Consider the following 21,110-nt stretch of genomic DNA (forward strand, 5'->3'; position numbering starts at 1 on the left):
TCAAGGTACAATGCTGCCACTTCCACACATAAGGGACAACTTGGCAGCAGTGGCCTGATAACATTTCTTAGGGAAACGTATTTATTGAGCATCTACCACGTGTCAAGCACTGTGCCACGAGGATGATTTGGTGAACAAATTGTCATTTACATTTTACTTGGGACGGAGATGGACAATAAACAAAATAAATACATTATAAAGGTGGAAATCAGAAGTGCTAAGCAGGAAAAAAGAAAGGCACAGAAGGAGCACAGCTATGGCTGGAAAGCGGCAGGAGGCAGGAAAAAAATTCCAATTTAAATAGGATGGTTAGGAAAGGTGATATTTGAATGAAGACTTTAGGAAATAATTCCTTTGACATGAGATTCCTACTGAAAAGGTAGCAGGTTCCACCTCCCTAGTGAGACCTCCCGCACCCTTCCTACCATGGCACTGTTTGCCGCATGGTATTGATCTGGCGTGCGTCTCCTCTGAAAGCATAGTGCCCAAAGCAGTGTAAGGCTCTGTCTGCAGGGTATTCTCAAGGTCTGAAATACAGAGAGAAAAGAGTGAAACCAAAGAATCATTTTTTTGGCGCACCGACAAAAAACACAGCAATGTTCATTACTTAGAACTCTCCGCAGGGATTAAGCATGATTATATAGCCCCAGTTTACTAAAATGACCAGGTTTCACCACCAAGTACACACAGCAGACACTTGGCATCCCATTTTTGTAGTGTTTCACAAGCATCTTTAGCAGAGTTAACAATGTAGGCCCAGATTTCTTTCTCCCTAGAGACACTACACATTTCTCCAACTTGCTGTGTTCACATTGATTTCAAAAGGAGCTTTGCACTCACAAGAAAAACACGGAGGGCTGAGTATGTGACCCGTGGTTTTTATAGCCACACTATTAAAAAAAAGGGGGGGGGGGAGAAACTCAAAGCATTTTCACATTTTCACATTGACAGGAATTGGCTGTTTTGACAAGGGAAAGTCATGGCATAGGATTTTTTAGATAAATTAACAGAATGAAAGTGCTAAATTAAAATTGCAACATTGATTTCCTTTTTAGCTCAGCTGTGCATTATATAAAAGGGTCAGAGGAAGGATTTATTATGGGCGATGAGTCTCTGTCGTCCAGTAAGATAGACCACCGTATAAAATAAAGTTGTCCGTTTCAGACACCCTTTGTCTCCAAGGAAAGCTGTCTAGGAGGCCCACGGGTGGCAAAGGCACTGAAAGGAAATGGAAATTGATAATCGGTCCTGTTAGGCTGATTCTCTGCATGTTCAATTCATATCCTTTTGAAAAGAAGAGATTAAGATGAAACCTCATTGAGGAATACACATTTCGAAGAAAATAGAAACAAAGGTTCTGCAAGGCTATTTCAGTTGGTGTCAAATGTGAGAACAAGGCGACACAAACTTATATGCAGAAAGGGCATTAACAAAATCCCCAGACAAAGAAGAAGCTAATAGCAAATATATGCAGCCGCCTTTGTGGATGCTCACAGGAGAAGTGGTACAACTTGATTTACAAAGGACCTGGATAATTATTTGTTACTTGGAGCCAACCCTGCTTCTCCCTCTGCAGAGGGCAGGCACTGACCATCTGCGTGTCTTAGTTTTGCCTTTGTGTGGATGAGAATTAGCCACATTTTTGTGTCTGGTAAGCTTTGCATGAAGAGATGTTTGAAGCACTGGCTTTGTTTTGTTTTAAATCTTTAAACTGTTCCCTCGGCTTCAGCCAGAGGATTATTGCACATCTAACCACAAATAAATTGAAATATCAGCTGAAGAGAGCGCATGTTGCTCACTGATGGACGGCAGGTGGTAGAGGGTTTTGTTTTCAGAAAAGCGCAGGAGGCTGGAAGTGACAGGAGTGATTCTGAGAGAGGGCTGCAACTGTCAGGATGGAGTCCTGGAGGTCAGTAGTTCCTGAGCTGACCTTTTTAAACAAACCCAGAGACGACCTTTTACTGCGTCCTCACAGCAGTAGAGCATTCATGCCAGAAAGGTTGCCCCTCCCTCTAGATATTGAGAGTTTGAACAAAAAGCATATTTTCTATGATAGGGCCCATGTTCAACGCTTCACTCACAGGGCAGCCTGACACTCCCTCTCCTGTCAGCCCCTGACACGCGATCCTAACTGCTCACCTGCTCCACACACACACTAGCGTTTGTGCTCTCCCTCAACACCTCTCTGGGGTCTTTGGTATCATCTTCCTGTCAGATGGTGGAAGGCCGTGTCATTGCCCTGAACGGTGCTCGAGCACAGAGGTGTTACACAGGACTCTTACCTGACTTCTGGGGACACGCCGAAGGGCCCAGATGTGTTGTCAGTGGCATAAAATTCACTTCCCCGTGTTCGTGAGCCAGAGTTCTGGAAGGCACAGGTTAGGGCTTGCTTTTCAAAATCCGTCCTGCCTGGCCTCTGTCATGTCACCAGAAATCACAGAAAGTAATGCCCCTAGTGTGCTTCGTACTGCGGGCCTCTGTTCACGATTGCCAGTATCGGAAGGCAGGGGCCTGTTGCCTCCAAAGCCTATGAAACACAGTGAGGGCTTTTTTGCCTCCGTCACTAAATAGTATTCTATTCCTCAGCCTCCCATTAAAAATGTTCTACGTGACCATAGCGTTTGTCTCACATTCCGAGATGCGCTGTATGGGAGCTGCGCTCCTTCCTCTGGTCAACGTGCAGATGTGGTGTTCATCCTGGGATCTGGGATTCCAGGGCCATGCACCTACATTTAGAACCTTCTTTTCATTTAGGGGTTAGCCCAGTCAGTTTCTCACTAAATTTCAGTCTTTAAGTGACCTGGTCTAAAGCACTGAAACGTAAATCATTAAAAGCAAACAGATGAGCTTTTCAAAAGTTTTGAGACAAATTCAAGTGACTATGAAACTAAAAATTAGATTTTTTTTTTTTCATCTTGGCTCTATGTATTTCTCTAGCCTTTTGAGTAAATAGTAAGAGGAAAATTTGGTGAAAGATCCATCGGAAAAGACCTAATTTTTGAATCTGGCAGAAAAAAAAATGTAAACAAAGACCTAGAACCTTAATCTCCTGACTTGGTACTCTCTTCTTTTTTTTCTCTCTTTTCTTTCTTTCTCTCTCTTTCTCTCTTTCTCTCTGTACTCTTTTCAATGAACATAGCTATTTCCCATTACTCAAGCAGAGAATTTTAATAATGTAGTTCATTATTACCAGACCTAATTTTTGATGTCCTCCTCATCTCTGCCCCTTTACAGAAGCCAAGAAGTATGGAATCTATTGCATAATCACCTGCTGTTTTTTACAAATGAAAGTAGAAAGTGTAGAAATTTTGGTATTTTCTACCAAAATAGAAATATTTAGGTGGTCTACCTGCTGGGAAGCCCGAATTTCTGACTTGAAAAAAAAAATGGTAAAAAGAAATAGAAAAAGCATCTGGGCAGAAGTTTAAGGGTGGGGTGGGGGGGACAGAAGGGAAAAGAAAGGAGGTGTTTTCATAATAGAACCTAAAGATTATAAAGATGCCCAGAAAAGGGAAGGTCAGCCTGAACTGGGACGAGATGCAGAAGGTCTACCAGGAACATCTCCTTTTCCTGGGTGTCAGCAAGGTCTTTTTAGGAAGAACCAAAAAGAAAATTAAAAAGGAAGAATAAAACTAAAAGTGACATTTGAAAAGAAAAGACCAATGAATAGATGAAGTTATCATTAGAGCTCCAAAAAAGGAGAAGTAAGAATATATTTGGTAGAAGAATGAAAACAGAACTGTACCTCAGATCCAGAAGGGAATTAAAGAACAAAGTGTTATATATAACTCTTTGGCAGTAAAATCCAGAGAGAAGAAGTAATTTCTTATCAAATATAAACTACCAAAATTTTGAAAATACATAACCAACTAAGCCAGCTAGGTGGCTCAGTTTGTTAAGCTCCTGCCTTTGGCTCAAGTCATGATGTCAGGATCCTGGGACTGAGCCCCACATGGGCCTCTCTGCTCAGCCGGGAGCCTGATTCTCCCTCTCCACTGCTCCTGCCCCTCACATGCGCGCGCATGTGTGTGTGCTCTCTCTCTCTCTCTAATGAATTTTTTTTTAAAAGAAACTATATAACTAATAATCATCCATAGAATTGGAAAGCGAATATTTAAACTTACCATTCAAAACGTATCAGGAGCAAGTAGTTTTGCAGCTGAATAGCTGATAGTTTTATCAGAGTTTCCATGTTATTTAAATAATTCCAGCTTTTAAAAAATATAGAAAACTGCCTAATAAATTTATGAACCTTGATCAACGTTACTACCAAAACCCAGATTAAATACTGCAGTAAAAATATATAGACCATTTTCCACTTATGAATAAAGGTGCAGAATTGTAGACCAAATAATATTGAAAATTAAATTCTTGATAGTATAGTGAAACTAAAAGCTCCACGCAGTAGATTCATATTATGGATTAAGTTTGTCTTCTGATCTTCTCTTTATTAACTTGGTAGGATGTGGATAAAGCCCAGTATGCAGTAGGTTGAATCAGTATAAGAGAAAGATAACAGTGCTTGACCTAGCTTCCTCTAGGCGTCCTCTACAATTATACAGCAATAATAAAGCTTTCACCTATGATTCTGAAGTAATCTTTTAGTGAAGATTGTTCAGGAAAAAAGGCTTTGTTCATCCATACATTCATATATACAGTACTTGAAAGCATCAAATAAATGAGTTACTCTTGATGATGATAAGGCATTCAATCAATAAAGGTTTTATTTGGGGAATCTGTAGTGTTAGCACATTCAACCTGTCATTATGCTTTTTATCCTAGGGGGACTTGAGTTTCATGTTCGAGTATCTGCTGAGTATTAGAAGACACTAACCAAAATCAGTAATTCGTCTGTACTACAAACCATTACAGGAAAGAGATTGTGTACAGAAATGGATTCTGTGAGAAAAGCTACCCATTTCTTGCATTTCACGTGGGCAATCTATATCTAGGCCTCCTAAAATGGTGTCTCAGTAAGACACACCACAGCCACCCTTTAGAAGGTATCCAAGATGCACTAAATTTGGGTCTCCTCACTGAATATTGAGTCAGCTGGAGAGATCAGTGCCTAAAAAAAAACATTTTTTGGTGCTCAGTAAACATTGGTTTAATTAATTGAATCATTCAGACAGAAGATTATCCAGACTTTCAAAGCACTTTGCTTCTCTTCTCTATACACTAACATATGTACAACTGAAGTCACTGATTTAAAAATCATTAGATAATGCTGAACTGTGTCTCCTCTATTAGTTTAAGTGAATGTACCTTACTTTTAGAACTATATTCAGAGAATATTTAAGCCTCAAGCGTGGGGCGCCTGGATAGCTAAGCCAGTTAAGCATCTAACTCTTGATTTTGGCTCAGGTCATGATCACAGAGTCGTGAGATCGAGCCCCACGTTTGGCTCCACGCGTGGGCAATAATAACCCTAAGTGGAGTCTGCTTAAGATTCTCTCCCTCTTCCTCTGCCCCTCCCCCCTCTTAAATGAATGAATGAATAAATAAATAAATAATAAATTTTAAGCCTCAAGATCCTCAATAATGTAGAGTATGAATTCAATAACCACCCTAAATGACACCCTGACAGAAGTAATCCATTACCTGAAGAGAGGCTTCCCAAACCGGCTGGTAGAGCCTAAGCATCATGGACAACACCAACACCAGCCCTCATTCACACAGTGCTACTCTTCAGTCAGTCCCTTCATCATTGGTCAGCTTTAACTCGAGCCCAGCCCTGCAGGAAAGTGTATGGGGCACCAGATTCACCAGCACCTTAAGTTGCTACTGTTTTCTCTTCCGTAATGAAAGGTTATACTGAACCAGGCTTTACCCACAACAGGCCAGCAACATGAACTTTTATTGTCCTGTTTTTTCAGGCTTCTTCTTCTGAGCTAGCATCTCCCCTCTGGCCTCATCATGTACAGAAGGCTTCCCCGGGGGAAAGCTAATTGCATAGAGGTCTTATATCTTAGGTTGGTCAAACACACAAGCACTGCGTACTTCAGCACTGTCAACCACTTTACTTTGAAGAAGCTGAATATCTTTTACATATAGTACCATGGCCTCTGGTTCAGGGGGCTGGTGTATCAGTCTTGTAGAAAATTTTCCTCACATACATGAATACTTGCCAAATATGATCGTGGTTCCACTTCCAGTTTGCAAATGCGCTCTTCACAGCCAGTTCATCTGAGGTGGGATCGACCAGCAGGTGAAAGATGGGAATATCTAGCACCAAGCGCGGACATTCACCATCTAGGTTGTTAATGGGAATGTAAACTTAACTACAGCATCTTGATAAAGTCCATGCTGTATGAATATTGCTTCGAACCACATTAATGCAGAGCGAGAAGGTGACTCTGCATAGATACTTGGTAACTTCTGCTTCACAACCATGGTAAATTCTGCAAGAAAAGTATATTCCAGGTGGAAGGTTCATAAGAAGCATGTGTGCCATTCATTGAGGGTGTTGCTGGGACAGGAGATGTCGGCCTAGTTATGAGCAAAGCATTTTGGGGAACAGAAGGCAGCTGTTTCTTTGGAGCAGCACATGGAGGACTAATTATCACAACCTCTGTTAATATCTTCTTTTCATCGTCAGGTCATTTGCATACAGGGCTGTGGACATGCTCCACAAATGGACCACAAATGGTTCATGATGTGGACTACAAACAAAAAAAATTAGTAATCTGTGTCATCAAACTCTTTTGTCTTCAGAATTCACTTCACTGCTCCCCAGCCTTGGTTTCCTTCCAGCTAAACAGGGGCTGACTCCGGCCTTGAAAGACTGTCAGGAGTAGGAGGTAGGATAATGCAAATCACTCACATCAGTGCCCAATTTTAAATGCTTGTGAAGTAGATAGTACCTTTAACGGGTCTTAAAAGCTTATAAAATCCCAGCTTTCACTCTCTCTCACCAACTGTTGTTTACAGATCTTCTAACTCCCTTACTGACAACTTATTTTTCCAACATCAGTGTATTTGCCACTACCACCTCTAATCTACATACAGTCTTTTTTTTTTCATATTTTTACAAACTGGTTTCATTATTCTAGTGAAACTTCTGCCATACTCATTGACTTCTACTTAAAAAGACTGGCCTACAAAAGACATCACCAGCCAATCAAAAATGTTCTTATTTAATCCACAAATTGTGTATGCAGGGATGTATATACATATAAAAACAATGATTTCTTAAGTTGTAATACTGCATATAATGGTCTAATTCTGCTTTTTATTTCTCCACCCAAAAATATATTATGTAAGAATTTTCTATACTTCTTACAAAACTGCCAAATATGATTTTCTTTTTAATGGCCATCTAGGATTTTGAGAAATTAATGCCAATTTAGCCAATCTGCTATTTTAAATTTTTTAAATAATAAAATCAAAATCCATTTTGATGAAAAACCAGAGAACTTAATACAGCCAGTTCTGCTCCTTGAGGACTTTTCTCTCAAACATAAAATGCAAGACTATGAAAGAAGTCAGAGCAGGAGAGGACCCCAAAGCTAGTAGCCAGCCTTAATTCTGTGTGTTGACACAAAACATTGGTGAAGGCAAGTAGGGAATGAGGCTCCCCAGATTGTTATATGTGTAATAGGATTCAGACCATTGTATAACCAGTAACAGCTTCTTTAGCCGTAAATCAAAGACATCCCATTTAAACTAGGGTCTCTTTTTCGATAAATGAATAGATTGCATTTAAATTATAAACTTAGAAAGGAGAAGTAAAAGGATTACTGAGTGTGGGAGATGAATGAAGAAAAGCAGTAAAGCCTATGTGATCAGAAGGCTAAGTCTCTCAGTCCATCTGACATAAGAGATGGATTATAATGTCTCTGAAGCAGGGGACAGTTTACTTAGGAATTTGGCAGTAATTTGCATTTAAGGAATCCATTAGTGCCATCATATATACAATTCCATCATTGGATGACTAACAGGAATATATGGTATTTGCTTATGATTTTATAGATTCTAATAAAACACGACATTATCTTTTTGAATCATTCTTATTCAGGGAAAACCCACTTTCCTAGGACTGGCTGACGTAACCCACATCAGCCATTAAATGGCATAATGATGCTGTATCTTTTGACATTGTCTGGATATCTTTCTCTGTGTGGCTTATTCTGTCCTAGAAAAAGTATCTCAAAAGAGCAGTGCTTGAATTAATCCCTGCACGATGATCAACAGAAATTTTTCCTAGAAATAACTAAGCCTGTCAACTGCTCCGATATTTACCTCATGCAAAGACCTTCATCCAGAAATTCAAGAGGTAAATTGTGCTCTTAAAAAATGGTATCATGGTTTTCTTTGAAGGAACAATGTTATTTGTGAAATTTTCTCCAAAAATCACCTTAGAAGATATAAATGCAAATACATATTTTACATATTCTTCAGTTTTAAAAATTGGCACTATCTATCTATAGAGGAGATATAGGGAGTATGGAATTCAAGAAACAACAGACATCTATCTTGGAAGCATTCACATCTAGAGTCAACTCAAATCAGAAACATCCAATTAACTACTCCTCTCTGCTTTTTTCCTTCAGTTACTCACATTGATTTCTGGGATAAAGCTGGAAGTAGAACAATGTTTATTCCCTGCTTTTGTTGATGGTAATTTTGGTGCTGTTGTTTTATACTTCTAAAATTTGGACTTTTATTTACAAATAGGATTTTAGGAATGATGATGTAATTTTCACATAGCATTGCTCTTGAAATAATGAGATACTATATTATGGCTGCTGACAATGATGAGAAAAAAACCTAGAGATGAACCAGTCAGTGTTTGAGGAACATACTATATTTCTTCCATTCTAAGACATGAATTTTTTTCAGGATGTCTTGCAATTAATTTCTCTTTAACAGATTCTAAATATCTAGAAGTTTTAGTAATAATTTTAAAAATTTATTTTGCTTATAATTTTCCTCTTACTATATGCATAAAAGCGATGTATAGTGACATCTTAAATGTGATGAAATACAATGTTGTGTTTTCAATTTGTAGTAGATAAAGATAAAACAATTCACTGTTTGGGGAGTACTTTAACTGGCATACTAATACATCAGTGTAGATCCTCTCCCAAACTCCAGTAAACAGAGAAAAACACATTGTCTCGGAAAGTTATTTCACAAAAAATTCAAAATCTTATCCTAATCCTGTTCAGAAAGTCACTTTCTGAAATCTAACTAATGGGGCTTTGGGCTAGAGTGGATTAATGAATTCCATATATAATCCCTCAAAACTCAATTTATTCATTGAATTCACTTCTTTCTCTACTAAACATATTCCCAAAATTTGATGGGTAGCCAGATTAATTAATTGGTTACATATTCTTATTCTTCCTTTCTGATAGTCAGCAATGAATACAATCCAAAGTAAGAAAGAAAAAGTAGCACAAAGATAATCCCTAATCTGAATAACTACTTCTGGATAACAGAGAGCCTATAAGTCTTTCTACAGAATTCAAAATATTGGATCCAAGTGTGGATGTCTTACATGTCTTTATATGTATGCGTGTGTGTATACACAGAGTAAGCGCACACATATATAATAACATAGTTATATGTATTTAAAGGGATTTGGCCATAATCTTCTAAAACCACTATTAAGAAGGCAAAAATGCACATGTTAAAATTTCTTTCTCGGTTAATAGAGATGAGGGTAAAAGTTATTGGGGTTTGCAAATTTATTTTAAATAAATTATTTTAAAATACCCACTGACCTACATTTATAGAAAGAAAAACAGTCAACCACAATTGTAATTGTTATCCTGTCAGGTATTTATTAATAGACAGGCGGCTGTCATCTTTGTTAAAATGCTCTAAGTTGACAGAATTTCATTTACATAAATGGGTGGAAAATCCTTTTCTTACTTGTCCAACAAACTGGAGACAAAGTGCCTGCCAATGTTTTAATTTCTTTTTCATGTTCTGGTTAGAGAGTGAGAAGAATGCTTTCACTCCACAGTGTCATGAATATGATAATCTATGGAAATCACGGAAAGCAGGTACTTAAGTTAAGCATATACTGTACTATGGGAATCCCTGATGAATTCAAGTCTATTCTGTTTAGAGAAGATGTTGTTGCCTGTGAAGTGACAGACTGCCAGATGTTCATGAAGTAGCACGGTAATGGGCTCAGATCGTAGCATCTTTCCCCAACCCCCACCAATGACAGCATTTACTTTAGGCTACAGAATGGTCTTGCTTTCATTCTTTAAGAACTAGTGTTTACATTTACTTCTCAACTATCAAATCTTCATTTTCGTAATTTTACTTATTTAAACATGTGGAGCATAAAATTATATAACTATGTGAGTAATTCTTACTTTATGGAGTGTATGCAGTCTAAATGTGAAATAAACAATTCTCCATCATGTAAAACATGCTTAAGCCATTGATTTTCCTTATAAAGTCTGGAAAAAAGGGTTTATGGGAGGGCGGGGGAATGTTTACTTTAGCATATTAAGCACATCGCAAAATGTGCTAAAGCATATGTAAGTTAATAATAGAAAGAAAACTATAACATGTCCCAAGGATTTATATAAAAATAATGCTGATGATAAGGACTAGCATTATAATAAGTGCCTAATGTTTACCAAGCTCTGGCTTCATTTTATATACTTTACATAAAATTATATAATCCTTATTACAACCCTATGAAATGTTATTCCCATTTTATGAATGAGGCAACAGAGATCTTAAACGTAAAACAAAATTTGACCAGGTCCAAAGCCCAGTACATAATGGAACCCAGGTTGAAAGCCAACATCAAGGACTGCACTGTTTATCCTAAATATACTGTTACTCAAACATTCGTTCATTTAGGAACGTATGATGGGCCAACTATTCTTAAAAGGTCTAAGGAAACATCAGTGAACAAAATTTATGAATATCCCATTCTGGTAGCTCATATCTTCTAGAAAGGATGGAGATACAAAATAAGTGAATAAAGAATATGATGATTATCAAAAGGGAGATATACAGAGTATGAGTTGGAGGATCTACTTTCAGTATAAAGGCCCTAAGACTTTTTGAGAACAGAAAGAAGTACATGAGTATGGTTGCAGTGTAGTAAATTAAGAGGAGAGTGGTAAAAAATAAAATTGAAGAGGTAGGCAGGAGCCAGATAAGCCTGCAGTCATTGCAAAGCTTTTAGATTTTATTTTAAGTACATTGGGAAATCATTGGAGAATTTTAAGCAGAGGAGTGACATGTTCTCATTTCTATTTAAGACAATTGCTCTGGCTACTATGTGGAGAATACATTATAGTGAGTCAAAAGAGAAAGGCAAATCAGTTAGGAGGCTACTGCAGTGTTTCTGGTAAGAGACAGTGGAGCCTTGGACTAGAGCCATATCAATGGAGATGGTGAGAAGTGGGGGACATTTAAGATTGTTGTGAGCATAGTTTTGCTGAAGGATTGGCGCTAGAGAGGAAAATAAGAGGAAAAAATGAAATCCAGACCAGCCCTAGGTTTTTGACTTAAGCAAATGGGTCAGCAGTCATTCCATTAACTGAAATAGGGAAGTTTGGGAGAGGAAGATTTGGAGTGAAATAACAAGGGATCTACCTAAGACATGTTAAGTTTGAGATCACTTTTCAACATCTAATTAAATGTTAATTAAGTCACTGGATGTAAGAGTCTAGAGCTCAGTATGAAGAACAGAACTGGAGTTGTAAATTTGAAAGCCATAGCTTAAAAAATGGTATTTAAAGCCATTAGATAAGATCAGATCACTTGGAAAGAGTATGCTGGCAATGGGGAAAAAAGAGTGTCTAGGACTGAGCCTTGGTTATTCCAACCTATAGGTTTCAGAAAAAAAGATTTACCCAATAAAGAAGATACAGAAATGATGTAGGAAAAGAGTAGGATAGTATTTTAAGAAGGAAGGAGGGATCATCTAGTTTGAATGCTGCTGGGAAAGTAAAATGAGCACAAAAGTATGGCCATATGATTTACAAAATAAAGGTTGTTGTTGGCCCCATCACCACAGCATTTCTGTGGCTGAGAATGGAGGACAAATTCCTGCTCTGAATAACTGAGGAGTGAATGGGAAGTGAGGGTGGGAGGACAGACACTACTAGCAGTGCTTAAGAGAGGTTTGAAGGGAAATAGGTAAATGAGAATGCAGGGAAGTGGTTGCAGAGACAGAGTTCTTTTATTTGTTTTCTGTATTTGTGTTTAGGATGGGAGAGATTAAAGCATATTTGTGCGTTAACAGAAATAATAAGAAAATGAGAGTGAATCAGGGGATGGTAAGAGATAAAAATTAAAGAAGCAAATTCCTTCATGTGATCAGATGTATAGAAGAAAGAGCCCTCAGTGGATCTTTTGAAAGAACCAGGACGCTTCCCATCATAACAGAAGAAAAGATAGGGGGTGATAGTACAGATGAGAGAGATTTATAAAATTCAGAATAGAAAAGTTACTTCAGTATTTTTAACACCGATAATGTGAGACCAGATCCTCAAATGAGAATGAAAAGGGGTAGCCCTTTAGAGTTTAGGAGCAAGAAGATATAAAACTGTCCCTAGGTAGAGTGAGAAAGCTGATGAGCCATGTAGTAACACAGCAAGGCTTGTTGGCACTAGTGAATGTCACTTGAAATCATGGTCGCAGAGTTGTGCAGGGAGCAGTTGTGCTCTGTAGCGTCTTCAGTTTTCAAGTGTAAATATGGACAGATTGGATGATTGGGTTATATATGGGCATTGATTTCACCTGTTGGATATGAGATAGGGTTAGAGGTTGTGTGATAGGATTTGATCTTAAATGATCAGATAAATGTGTATCATCAAAAATTGTGATAAATGTTGCATATGTTTTTGTAGGATTATTTATGTTTAATCCCATTACATTACAAACTATACTGCAAACTCCCTGAGGATAGGGATCATATCTGTTTTGCCCCCTATTATGTCTTCACTGCTTAGTGCATAGACTGAGTCTTTCATAAGAACACATCTTATTAGAGCTTCTCCTTGGTATCTTCTCCTAAAGCATCAAAAATCATACAGTAACTTTATATGAAATAACAGCCAAACAGCTCAGAAAGGACCCAGCCAGTCAATGTAGAGGAGAAGGTGAGAGGCTTGGAGGTGAGAGACCTAGGTTTGGGTGTGCTCTGCCATTACCATTACGTGGCACTGGGCTTCGTGTACTCACCATATCTGTGGGCCTCAGGTTTCATCAATATTATAATAATTCTGTTATTGTGGAAATTAAATCAGACAATATACAAAAATAATTTCTAAAACTGGAAGTACTGTTAACTATGTTATTTAGTTTTAGAGTTTGGTCCTAATACCTCTCGGGACATGCAATGTTCACCAACTGGCAGATATCTGATGAAGCTTGCTGAGAAAATTATGTACAGATTATTCTTCTCCAAGCCTAATGGCCAGTTTCTTTGACTGCTGTTTTCATTTTGTAGTATTAGCCATTGCCAAACATGAGGCTCATCTTTATAATAGACTTTGGCAGTCAAGAGCAGGAGTGTCTAAGTACCATCAGCATGGACTATTGACCATAGGGCCTGCATGAAGCCCACAGAAGTCAAGTGAGTTATTGTTTCCAGAAGCTTGATGTTTGATCTAATGCAATAATTACCTAGATTCACAATTGTTCAAAGTACATTTTCAATAAAATAATGGCTTCTTAAGAACTGTGGCCTACAAATATTTTTTGTTGTTTGACTTTTTTTTTTTTTTTTTTTTTTGGTTTCTATTTGATTCTGTTGTTTGATTTTTTTTTTTTTTTAAGCCGGAGAGCGAAATAGTTGGTCATTATTATTTTCTTGATAGAAAACTTTAAGCAAAGGTCCAGGAAAATACAAAGAAATTATTTGTGTTGAGCTCTAAGCCTTGAATCTAAATTGATTTGTTGGAACTATACCTTGCAATACCTTATTATTACAAATGTGTTAGTCTGTAGGATATTGTACAATTTTAAAGCAAGTGTTATTATCAGGGATTGGCTTATGTAATATTATGGATGAGGGCAAAAATTACTTGTTTGGTCATTAAACATTAGATGAGTCTCATTCTTGCCAAGCATTGTGCAGAGAGAGAACCTTTCTGGACATTTTGTATGAAAAGTGTTCAGACTACACTGAACATTACTTACTGTTCATTAAGCTGTGATCACATCGAGGTTAGTTGAAATTTCTTGTCAGTATAGCTTTTATATACTGACACTTTAGTATTAATTACTAATTATAAATTAACAGTAGTTAATTTATAATTAGTTATTGTGTTAATTAGGCCAACTATATACAAAGAACTAAGGGGAAGATAAAACAGCTACAAAAAGTATCCTGTCCTCAAAATGTTTATGATACACTCATAAAAAGAAAGAATGCATAAATAATGGTAATATAGTTTAGAAAGTAATGAGGAAGAGACAGAGAGGAAAATCCAGAATCTGTGGGGGCAATGATTGCCTTCCGTAGTGACCCCGGTTACAGAGATGAATTTTATCTTATGGTTGTTTGCTAGTGTCTCCATGTTTGCACGCAGAAGCTGTTGTTTATGGAGCACTTTGCTACACATATGAAAGATTCTTTCCCATGTTAAATACTTCCTACAAGTATGGTAATTAATTATCTTAGAAAATTCTTTCCTTTCAACTAAAAACTTGCACTTCCTTTTATTTTCTCTCCAATGTAAATCTCCTGCTTAGTATAGAAACCCTAGAAATTGACTTTCAAAATGATGATCATTTTTTCCAATATGTCCTGAACTATAATTCCAAATAGGGTTTTTGATTGGATCAAAATGTGATATTTTATGCTCTATACCACACTTTCAGGTAAAAAGGCTTAAAGCAGTCATCCTGGTGTTTCTGTGTAGGGAAAATATTAAGTATCATATTGAATAAATATAGAAAAGATTGATTAATCTTCTACTCTTGCTCCAAATATAGCCTGACTCCTGAATGCTTTTTCTCATATTTATAGCAGTCCCATTTTCCTCATCACCCCATTTTTCTGTTTTTCTCTGCTTCTATCCTATTGTATGAGGTAATTTTTATTCCATTTTCCCCTCATTGGTTTTTGCCCTTGACATTCTATGCAATATTTAGCCATGAAAACAGTAGCATTTTGAAGGTAGATTTCCAAAGCAAATCATTCCATCCAAGTCCTCCTACAGGCATTGGAAGGACTATAGCTTAGGAGGTCTTTGTTTGTGTGAGGCTAATCTTTATATGACATTTTTATAATGCAGAATACTCACTTCATCTTCATATTGTAAAGATGTTTAAAAATTCTACATAAATACAAATTATGCTCACTATAATAAAATAACACTTTGGTTCTGTACTGCTTTATAGTTTTCCAAATGGTAAAAGCTGTGTGTTTTAATGATATATTAGAATCTTCCTATTTCAAACAGTTGTTGTGAAGAGCAAGGAGGCAAAATGGTCATTGTAATCTCCATTTTGCACAAATGAAAACTGAGGCCCATAGAGAGCAAGTGACTTGTCTTAAAGACCAGGTGTCTTAGTCTCTGCACCCCAGTGATCACTCGGTACATTGGACTGCTTTAGTAGAAGCATCCATTTTCTTCCAACATCCTGTAACCACATGCCAAACGCATCTACATGTGTGTCTGTGTCTTAGTGACTTGGTGATTTCATGTCTGGTATCACGTATGTCCACTTCTAATGTGCATGTGGTTGATTTCGTATAGAACGTTTCTCAGGTGAGTTGTAACTAAACCAAACTGTGTAAAGATAGTTACGGTGCAGTGTTGGTTGTGATCTGTATGCATTCCTCTATTTATACAGATTATATTAGCCTTCATTTAAAAGACTATTTTATTTATTTTAATTATTTACACAGGTTTTATTATTCCATAATTAGAAAATAGAGACGATATCTTTAGTTGTACCTTCCACCAGTAAAGCCTAAAACAGTTTCCCATCCAGCCTTGGGAATTTGATAAACATTATCCTTATTATCCATATTTTACAGCGTAAAAAGACTTAGAATATTGTGTAAATAGGATGGGAAGAGTTATAATTTGTGACTCAATCCAATATTTCCGTAGATGTGATGTGGATGTGATGTAGATGTGATGTGGATAAAACTGTGGATGTGATGCCACCTGGTCATAAACTCTAAGGATTTCTTTTTTTTTTTTTTTTAAAGATTTATCTATTTTAGAGAGAGAGTGAACAGCAGGGAGGAGCAGAGAGAGAGAGAGAGAGAATCCCAAGCAGATTCTCCACTGAGCACAGGGCCCAACTTGGGGCTTGATCATGACCCTGATATCCTGACCTGAGCCAAAATCAAGAGTCAGAGGCTTAACTGACTGAGTCCCCCCAGATGCCCCATAAACCCTGAAGATTTCTAACTGTTAATTTGAAAACAATGCAAAACATATCACTGAAAAGAAACTTACAAATTATCTGGTCTGACCCCCTCATTTTACAGATGAGAAAACTGAGACCAGAGGAGTCACTAGCTCCCATAGGTCACAAAACAAGCTGACATCAAGGCAAAGATCAGAGCCCCATCTTCTAACTCTCAAGTGCTATTTCCTATATTGCCTCCCCCGGAAAGATGTCTCCCATGGGGCATTGCTCCTTGAGATGAAGTATATTAAATTCACATTTGGCTGCTAATCATTTTCTCAGCAGCTCTATGGTATTTCATTAACTGCTGCATGTAACACTCTGGCCTTTCACCTGTATTAACTTGAGCTCATTAAACTTGAGGCCAATAATAAACAGGACTGAAGTAATACAGATATTTTTCATGGTATGTGTTCAGCATTTTTTTAAAATGGTGTCTACTGTATGAAACATTTTTTCCTTGCATAGGTTGTAGAATGAGAAAAAAAGCATAGATTTCAAGGAATGGATTATATGTGTAATATGCCTCTTCATATCACTTAAAAATATATTACATACTCATCTAATAGAGAGCTTTGTAAGGACTATAAAGAAACATGAGTGACAGCATAGCACAGGCTCTGACATCTGGCAGACTGGGATTTGAATCCTGGCTCTGCCATTTAGTAATGATGAGAGTTGGAACAAGTGGCTTAACCTTCTTGAAACTGTGTTCTCATCTGTAAAGGGGACAAGGACAATCCCCGTTTCACAGGGTTGCAGTAAAGAAGGGATAATGTATTCACATGCTTTGCAGAGGGCCTAGGGTATAGCAATGCTCAGGTAATGTGCTGATTCTGATGAAGATGATGCTGACAAGGCAGTTCCTTCATTTTTTGAACTTCTAATCACCTCCCACTACAGCTGTTGTTGAGGGGGTTGATGTCCTCCGTGTCTTCTCCCCACTTCGTCATTCCTACAGATTATGAGTAAGTGTCCTCCAGAGTGCCAGGAAAGAAAAACTAAGCCCAGCTTGCCCACCACCATGATTTCATGTTCATTTTGACTGAGAAGTAACTCTTTGCAAGCTTACAGCCTCTGCGGTTATCAGTTAACACGAGCTCTTTTGTGATTTTGAAGGTGTTTGAGATTCTGTTTGAGCAGGGGATGCTCAGAGAGGAAGGGTCATTTGCAGAAAGATGAGCAGCAAAGAGATAGGGAGGTGTGTCAGAGAAAGGTTCTGGGTCAGAAAGAATGAAAGCTGGGTGGTTTCAGGCAGAAGTCACTGTGAAAGTAGGGGTGAAGAGGCCAGCGGACAGTGTGGGAGTGAAGATCAATGTTGGACTGTTGGGGTCGGGGTGTGTAGTCAATATTTTTCTCTATTTTGCAGAGTACCATAGGCTCTTAAAACAACAACAACAAAAATCTTATAGGTCATCCATTTCACTTTTCTGCTTCTACCAAAACCCCGTCTCTAACATTCTGGATCATTATCTTCTTTCTGCCACAAATATCCTCCCTCCCACAACCCATCTTTCCACCACCAGAGGGATCTAATCACGTATTTTCAAATAGCTGGTGTTTCCCTTCACCCTAAAGAACAAATATCCAAGCTACTTTGCCCAGAATTCAGAGCCCTCCGCAGATTCCCCAGTTGAATCCCCTGCTATTGCCCAGTCACATATCATATTTTAGCTGTATGGGTTCATCCTGTTTTGTTTTGTTTTGTTTTAATTTTTCGTTTTTTTATTCATCCATTCCTTTATCTCTCGCATCCCTTTCCAGCACCACATACTATTTCTCCCTTTTATAATCTTTCATCACAGTTTAAATTTCCCCTTCACTAGGAAGTCTCTTAGTTGGAATTAAGTGCTCATTTGGATCAGGGTTACATCACAATGTTTGTGCATCTCTTCCTTTACTTATCCTATTCTTCCGTAAAACTGCCTATGGAACCCAGATGTCAGCTGAAATCACCCAGTCCCCTGCTTCTGGAAATTGCTACCAAATCCCTGGAGATTATATTCTCTAGGTCACTTCCTGCTATAAATTCTCCCTCTCACTGAATTCTGCATCTCCCTCAATCTTACTTCTTGTTGGTTCTTATTCTTTGAGCTATATGCCAAACCAACCATGAAACTCAAGCCTATTTTGCTGATTTTCTTCCAAATTTCTCTCTATGGCGTATAAGTTTGTAGGAGACTTAAGTTTTAAGGGTCAGAGAGGAGGATTTCAATTGCAGCAACACAAACAGCTTGAAATTGAATATGAGCTCTTCTTTATTAAAGTCCTCCAGCCCTCGTACCACCAGGCTCTGCTCCCTCTCTGTCCCTTCCCTCTTCCTTCTCTATTGGCTCTTTTTCCCCTCTCTTCTCTCTTCTCCCCACCGCTTCAGAATTCTGCATTCCTCATGCACCATGGTTTGGCCATCTTTTTGTTTTTGTTTCTCCTAAACCATGCCACAGGGCTTCATCTCCCAAACTCCAAGCAAAGGTTTTGTTTTAAAGGTTACCACTTTAAACAGTGAAGTTTGTTTCTTTAGAGGAACTTGAAGGGCATCATTTAAATATTTCAGCATAAAATAATTTTCTCCCCTCGGTTTCAAAGATTGCAGCCAGCCTTCCTCCCAAAACCATAAACTGCTTTAAAAAAAAAAAAAAAAAAACTCACCTCCTCCTACTTGTCTTTGCAGGCCCAGCACCTTCCAAAAGCAGGTCTTAACTCCTTCATCCTCTGTTAGCATTCCATTAATGTTGATTTTCTCCTCTTGATTGACAGTCTTCCTAACATACATTCCAGTGTGGTCGTTCCACAACAAGATGTGCTCTGCTTCCCCTTCACAGAGGAAACTCCTTGCCATCTTGTATCTGATTAAACAGAGAGCACAGGGTTAGTCTGCTGGCTCTCCAGCACCTCTTCCAAAGTGAGGCCCTTCTCCCCCTGGTGTTTCTTCCACCAGGAGGATTTCCTTTCCCTTTCCTGACCCTCACACCTCCACCTTCACTGTTTGCCAACCTATCCTTCAGAACTTAGCTCAGATGTCACCCCTTCTAGAAGAGCTGTGACCCCTCAGCTTGGGTTAGGTACACATTGTCACTGCACATCTAGCATTCTGTGTCACCTCTGCCTCAGCCCTTGTCTCAAGGTACTGCCATTATTATTAACTATAGGTTCTTTGAGGTCACAGATTGTCTTTTAAAATACATTTCAAGTGTCCGGTACTTTTTACTTCAAAGGATCTTAATGTTAAATGGACCTATTTGTGTAAATTAATTTCTTTCTGAAAGTAATTGTTTCAGGTTATCTGACATTTCAAACAACCAGCAGGATTTTTAAAATGCATTCAAGGTATTCATTCATTCGTTTGTTAAGTTTCAAAAACATCTTGTGTCCCTATTATGGGCTGGATCAAAAAACGAATCTTCTAGGACCTCCAGCAGAGACAATAGAGGCATAGGCTAATAGTGATAAGGCAGTGCGGCAGATGCAGGAGTTAGAGTATGCCCACAGCGCCCTGGAGCACTGCGAGGGGCCCCTGCCACTGTAAAGGGAGGGGAGTCAGTTAAGGAGATTACTTAGATGCTATGAAAACCAAGCTGAGGCTACAATGCCAAATGGGCATGTACCAGATGAAAAAGACTGGCAGGGGCTTCCTAACAGAGGGGATGTATGAGCCAACATGGAAATACAGAGCATGGGACACAATGCAATATAAGCAGTTAAGGCTTATGGGAATAAATTGGCAGGCATGCACTTTACAAATATTATTCTATTTAATGCTTATATCAACATCGTGTGTTAGATACTGTCATTCTCATTTCGTTGATAAGGAAAATTAGTAGCAGAATGGTTAAGTAATTGGCTTATAGTCACACAGCTAATGAGTATAAAACTGTGATTTTAATGCAAATTTGACTTCTAAATCAGTACCCTAACCACTATGCAAATGTTGGCTTTCTACTTTCACTAAGACACATGAACTGTCATTGCTTTTGACTGATTCAGACATCAGATGGTTTATCAAAACTTGTACTCTTAAATTTATCAGACTAAACTAATAGTTATATTTCATTATTTTCAGGTATTTTGCATGTCCAGCTCCAGTATCACCATTTACACCATTGGGCACCATGTAGTATTATGATAAAATGTAGATAGTCCTTTGCTTTTTGTTTTCTACTGTCCAAATTTGATAATATCATGAAAAAATGCTTACTGTTGTAAGTGACAAGTGATTAAGCATTTCATGCCAATTACTCATGGGAAAACTCTGAGTTTCTGATTCTAAGCCATGCTAAAACAGATTTTGAAATAAAAATCAGGATCAAATGTAAGCAGTTGAGTACTTTTGTAATTGAGAGAAGGGAGGAAGAAAAGTAACTGAATTCGGACAGAACAGAACAGAGACTTCTCACCTGTCTCCCATGCTTACATCACGCTGAGCACACAGTGGTTGAAATAAAGATATGTTAGAAACACACTCAGAGAACTCATGTTCCCAGCCATTATACCCAGATTTTTTATTTTAAGTATCTAAAAAGTATTCCACTACCTTCCTGAGAGGTTTTGTTTGTTTGTTTGTTTTTGTTGTTGTTGTTGTTTTTTACAGAGCAACTCTTTGAAGTTTTATTTTTATTTTCTTCCTTTTCTTTTATACAATTCATGATCATTTGATTGAGATCAGTTTTCCAAGAAGTTTGGTATAACATTCCTTTTGATAACTGCAATAACAAGAAATACTTAATATGTAATTCAATCTGACAGTACCC

General features: G+C 37.9%; 1 protein-coding gene and 1 pseudogene across 4 annotated transcripts in view; one reads left to right on the plus strand and one right to left on the minus strand.

Moving 5' to 3' along the window:
• DPYD (dihydropyrimidine dehydrogenase) overlaps window positions 1–21,110 on the plus strand; it is a 796,351-nt gene that overhangs the window by 748,278 nt on the left and 26,963 nt on the right. The window lies entirely within an intron of this gene.
• Window positions 5,774–19,201, minus strand: LOC112679033 (AKT-interacting protein-like; annotated as a pseudogene).

The sequence above is a fragment of the Canis lupus genome, chromosome 6 (assembly GCF_003254725.2).
Source record: "Canis lupus dingo isolate Sandy chromosome 6, ASM325472v2, whole genome shotgun sequence".
NCBI classification, from domain to species: Eukaryota; Metazoa; Chordata; class Mammalia; order Carnivora; family Canidae; genus Canis; species Canis lupus.